Here is a 6,119-nt window from a genome sequence, read left to right on the forward strand (position 1 = left end):
AGACTCTGTCAGGCTGCTGGACGGGACTAGTCTGTGCTCAGGCAGACTGGAGGTGAAGTCTAACCAGTCTAACCAGTCTAACCAGAGGTGGTCCTCAGTGTGTGAAGCTGACTTTGACCAGCAGGATGCAGAGGTGGTCTGTAGGGAGCTCGGCTGTGGGGCTCCTTCAGTCCTCCAGGGGGCGCTCTATGGAGAAGTGGAGGCTCCGATGTGGACCAAAGAGTTCCAGTGTGGAGGCCATGAGTCTGCTCTCCTGGACTGTAGAAGCTCAGGCTCAGCTAGAAACACCTGCTCACCTGGAAAAGCTGTTGGACTCACCTGCTCAGGTAGAAGAGGAGCTGCAGCTTTGATTTGGTTCATTTCTGTTCTGATGAAACTCACTTTATTGTTTTACTGATGACTCTCTGGTTTCTGTTCAGAGCCTGTCAGGTTGGTGGGAGGAGCCAGTCGCTGTGCAGGAACACTGGAGCTGAAACAGGGAGACTGGAGACCAGTGAGATACTATGGCTGGACCCTGAAGTCAGCAGCTGTTGTCTGTAGAGATCTGGGCTGTGACTCTGCTGTTTCTGTAGGAGAGAGAAAGGAGTCCTCAGTCAGACCTGTGTGGTGGATCTGGTCTGACTGTGTTCAGTCTGGATCGACTCTGAGGGAGTGTGTAACACCAGTTTCCTCTTCCTCCATCCTGGATCTCACCTGCTCAGGTAAGCCCTTCAGTGACATCATCTATGACATCATGTATGACAGTAATGTACCCAGTGTCTTCTCCTCAACATATATACAACATACTCTTTTTTTTAATTTCAGGCTTATTTGACAGGGACAATGCACATAAATAATACATAAAAAAAACAATGTGCCAGAATGGATGTTTACATCTGCTGTCCCTGGGCTGTAGGTAAAATTGTCACCCTAAAAAGACAAAAGGATTAAGCTATACATGTTACATATAGATAATCACCAGCTCACCCATAGGCCTACACACAAGCTGACTGAATTTCAATCAATATGCTTGCCTGTGTGTCAATAGCATGGACATACAGGCAAGCATACAAGTAACAGGAGTTTATAGCCTGTCTAATACTGTAACAGCAGTGGACAGGAATATCTCCAGCGGGATTTAAAACAGTGTTTAAAAAAATCTTTTTACCGGATTTCTTTAATACAATATAATAACGATCACAAAATGGATCTTTAGTCTATCTAACGTCCGTGTTTGTATTCATTAGCATGAAACACTGCATTTATCTTATTGACAGATATTTTATTAAGTATTTTATTCCTTCGCATGATTGCCGTAACTATGCAGTTCAAAAACACCAAGGTGAGGAAGACAGAACGAACCAGACGCAAGCTTTTATTTTGCAGCGTAGAAGCTAGCTGAAGGCACCAGGCGGGAGGGCATGAGATGAGAGGGCATGAGACGGGAGGCTCCAGGCTGCAGCCATACAGTCTTGAGCTGCTGAGCCCAGTTTTGTTGCCTGCTCGCTCAGCTCTTCTTCTGGTGCCAAATCTGGCGCCACTCACTGACGTTATCCTGGCCATGAAAACTCCCAGTACTTGGTGTAACGTTAAACACAATACACTAAAAACTAAGGCTCGAATGTATGCTATGACCACTAGGCTAACTGAGCTAATAAGACAACAGCAGCTAGTTAGCCGCAGTTAGCGGTTTCTTTTGCAAAAACTAACACTATCGGTTTATCATCAAACTCCGTAAATCACAGAGAGTTGAGGCAGAGCAGCCGGGGGACACAGCGAACTTTGTTAATTTTATGAGACCCAACTACTTACTTTATATTTTAGTTTCGTAACATATATGTTCTTGCTATGTGGGAGCTCAACTGTTTATATCAAAGATGCTAGCACTGCTACCAAAGGAAGCTAATCAATGTGCAGAACTTCACCTGCCTTCCAGCTACTCTTTCAGTGGTACTATCATTGTTAAAAACTCTCAGCTTGCACAATCTACTGTTACCCCTTCTGTGTCAAAATAAAACACATGTGTAGAGTTGTATACTTTTTATATACATATGTTTATATATGTTGTATACTTTATATCTATATATATTTTTCCCTTTTATTTTATTGTATTTTTACTAATTTTATATTTATCTTAAACGTGTATTTTAGTCTTTTCAATGTTTTTATCGTGTATTGTTTTTGTATTATTGTCTTTACACTTGTTAAAGCACTTTGTAACTTGTTTTTGAAAAGTGCTCTACAAATAAAGATTATTATATTATTATTATTATTTTATTTTCCTGAATATAAGACATTAATTTTGCCAGTGTAATATATTTTATTATGTTAGTTAAGTATACTTTAAGTCATTTAAGGGCATATGCAAGTAAAGAAGTTGCACTGTAGAGCCCTGCTTTACCGTACTGTTGTACATATTACTGTACATGATATAAATACGTATTGAAAGGCCTAAGTTGACATCATCCTTTTCTACAAAAGCAGCACCACAATAGCAAGGTGTAGCTCCCTATCCTGATCTAAATATCTTATATGTTTTATTTTAATTTACTCAAGTACTAACAGTACAGCTGCCATCAAACATGGTTCATCAAACAGAATAAAATTGAAGGCAGTAAAAGATCTGAAAGCCCCGAGCTACAGGAGATGCTTTTGGCTCAACAGGTTTCACACATCAGTAGGCCTACATAACTAATGAGAACTACAGGCTGTATTAAAAATATGCTATTTAATCTACTTAACTAACATACTACACTGGCAAATTACATTTTAATGTATTATACTGGAACTGATACTGGAACTGGTTCCAGTATCTTCAACCAAGTCTAGTCCAAATTCTGACTGCTTTGTTAAATTATAACATTAGCTCACTTGTCTTAATCTGAAGTTACAGGTCACCAATGGTCTTACAATTGTTTTGTTCTCCCTAACAGCCAGAGTTATTATTATATTAGTTTTATTTCAGTTAACTAAAATGTTTTTTTCACACCCAGTTTTGGTTTAGTTTTACTTTGAATTGTTATTCAAGTTTAGTTTAAGTAAACTCTAATCACCTTGCTAACGACATGGCACATGTGCTACTTTTTATTTTGAATGTCTATGACGATTCTCAGTCATCCAGGTCATAGTTATCCAACGAAGGTTAAAAACAAGGGCAACTGGACTTGGTTGAATGTTTCACCAGTTATGTCTGCTTCCAAAAGAGGAATAGACCATGTGACTTCCTTTTTTGGTTAATACAAAAAACAAATTGACTGAAGTTCACAGACCTTCTTCATTCTTTAATTAAAAAGGAATAACGATAAAATTAATTTCCAAAAACCAAAAACCTTTTTTGTTTTGAAACAGATAGTTTTTTTTGTTTTCGAATTACAAACGAATCACGGATTATCCAAAGGTACCCAGACCCAATAGTCTGTTGAATTCTCTTCTTTACTGATGACTCTCTGGTTTCTGTTCAGAGCCTGTCAGGTTGGTGGGAGGAGCCAGTCGCTGTGCAGGAACACTGGAGGTGAAACAGGGAGACTGGAGACCAGTGAGTGACCCTTACTCTGACTCTGTCTGGACCCAGAAGACAGCAGCTGTTGTCTGTAGAGATCTGGACTGTGGCCCTGCTGTTTCTGTAGGACAGAGAAAGAAGTCCTCAGACAGACCTGTGTGGTCGATCAGGTCTGACTGTGTTGAGTCTGGATCTGCTCTGAGGGAGTGTTTAACATCAGGTTCCTCTTCCTCCATCCTGGATCTCACCTGCTTAGGTAAGCCCATGAGTGACATCATCTATGACATCATGTATGACAGTAATGTCCCCAGTGTGTCCTCTCCTCTGTCTCAGTGTCTCAGTGGTTTCCATTGGACTGAACTGTAAAGTTCTCCAGGACAGTGACGTCCTAAAGTGTAGAGAGGTGGGCTTGTTTCTAGAAGCTTCACCTGACAGTACACACCTGGAGGAACATGTCTGTCTGTCTGTCTCTGTGTTTGGGGACGTCCCACCAGGTGGATCCAGTCCCTCCTTTTACAGTCTGTCATCGCTCTGCTCCATGTTTGTTACCCGTGTCAGACCTGTGACATCACTTCCTTCTTCAGGGGCCATTTTGTTGATGTGACCTTTCATCATCTGTGTGTTTACAGACCTGCTGCTTCAGCCCGACATCTCTGTGTCCTCATCCGTGGACGGGGTCTCCGAGGCCCACCAGCAGGGCTTTCAGGAGTCCAGGGGCTCCACCTTCACCATCAGCTGCTCCATCCAGCCACAGTACCCAGGAGGCTCCTTCCAGCTCACCTTCACCTCCTCCATCACATCACAGAACTACACCCAGCCAGCTGTCAATCACTCTGCCCACTTCCTGTTTCCTGCCGCAGAGCCCGCACACCAAGGAAGCTACAGCTGTGTTTATCACGTCCATGTTTTTTCTCATGACTTCTCCTCTGAGAGCCGTCGGCTGTCTCTCAGTTTCTCAGGTAAGCTGAAGCAGAGCAGCTGAAATGTCACACTGACTGTTTCCATGCAGCTTTGGAAAAGATGATCCGTCCGAACTGACTGAACATGATCAGCTAATAGTTTCCAAGCATGTTGTGTTTCTGAGTGACACTGTGACTGCTGTCATGTACGGTGGCCCTGAGGGCGCAACACACTGGAAACTGAGCTAACGTACCTTTTGGTGGGGTTTCCCTGCCGTGCCCAGCGTGTTCGTCCTTTTTTAGTTCCCCTGGAAATCATGTTTGAGTGAAAAGTGAGAGAACGAGGAACTTTTGTTCATTTGTGAGCAAAAAGCAGCATTTTGGTCTCGTAGCAGCAAATTGAAGTAGCTGTAGTTACTGACTTGTATTTGTAAAACTCTCACTGCATGAATCCACATACTGATTTCCATCCTGATGAAGTGAAGCAGAGCGAGCATACTTCACTGGATGCTGAGCTTTTCCTTTAACTCTATATGAACCAGTCTGCTGGCTGCTGCTCTGTGTATTCACATGTTCATCTCTCCTACAGTAAACTGGTAAAATGACTCCAGAGGCAGTTCACTAAGATGTTTCTGAGCTGATGGAAAGTTCTTTACCTGAGTGTTTTTTCTGTCCAATCACAGGACTCCAGGATCATAAAAAAGTAACTTCAAAAGGTAAAGAGAGAAAGAAAGAATCACAGAAGCAGAATCAGCAGATAAGTTTTAGTTTAGTCTCTTGAATTCTCTTCTTTACTGATGACTCTCTGGTTTCTGTTCAGAGCCTGATGATGTCAGGTTGGTGGGAGGAGCCAGTCGCTGTGCAGGAACACTGGAGGTGAAACTACAGGGAGACTGGAGACCAGTGATTTACTTTGACTGGACCCTGAAGACAGCAGCTGTTGTCTGTGGAAAGCTGGACTGTGGCTCTGCTGTTTCTGTAGGAGAGAGAAAGAAGTCCTCAGACAGACCTGTGTGGTGGATCAGGTCTGACTGTGTTGAGTCTGGATCTGCTCTGAAAGAGTGTGAAACCTCTTCATCCCTCCTGGATCTCACCTGCTCAGGTAAGCCCATCAGTGTTCCATCATCTGTAGCCTCCCCTGCCGACACTTGTAGCGTTTTAGCGCATTTTCAATCTGCCATCAATTTTCATGAACCTCTCAATATTCGTAATCTACACAGTTGATTTCTCACCTCAAAACCTCTCAGAAGTGGATTTAGTGATGAAATTACATATCGCAGTGATGATGCAGTGAATAGTGACGATTCTCTCTGACCAATCAGCAGTCTGCTGTGTTTTTTTAACAGGGCAAGACTGGCTGCAAAACTATTTTATACTCTATATTTTTGTTCTTTTGGTTTTATTTTGATGATAAATCACCATTACAATCTGTAAAGTGTCAAGCTATGAGTAGAGGAAAAACCACTAGCTCCTAAGTGAATGTATGCAGTGCAAAATGCTAAAGTCTGAAGCTAATAATGGTGACTAGCAAGTTGTAGCAGTTATAACCCGTCATCTAGGCTCAAGCTTAAAGGTTCAGTGTGTAATATTTCTGTGGCTCTTTTGTAATATATATATATATATCCTGGCTGTTGTAACAACAGTCGTTAAAAGCATCCGTGGTCAAGTCTGAACGACCATCATTGGCATCTTCACTTGGGTTTAGTGAACCTTTTCTTCACATTCCTGTTGCTTATCCTGTT

At 42.2% G+C, this 6,119-nt stretch overlaps 1 long non-coding RNA gene across 1 annotated transcript; it reads left to right on the forward strand.

The window, feature by feature from the left end:
* Window positions 1-3,635: 3,635 nt before the first annotated feature.
* Window positions 3,636-5,253, forward strand: LOC123965812. Its single transcript, XR_006823785.1, has 4 exons — window positions 3,636-3,734; window positions 4,108-4,437; window positions 5,061-5,093; window positions 5,198-5,253. It is a non-coding gene; the product is annotated as an uncharacterized LOC123965812 (long non-coding RNA).
* The last annotated feature ends 866 nt before the right edge of the window (window positions 5,254-6,119 follow it).

The sequence above is a fragment of the Micropterus dolomieu genome, unplaced genomic scaffold (assembly GCF_021292245.1).
Source record: "Micropterus dolomieu isolate WLL.071019.BEF.003 ecotype Adirondacks unplaced genomic scaffold, ASM2129224v1 contig_11376, whole genome shotgun sequence".
Taxonomy (NCBI): Eukaryota; Metazoa; Chordata; class Actinopteri; order Centrarchiformes; family Centrarchidae; genus Micropterus; species Micropterus dolomieu.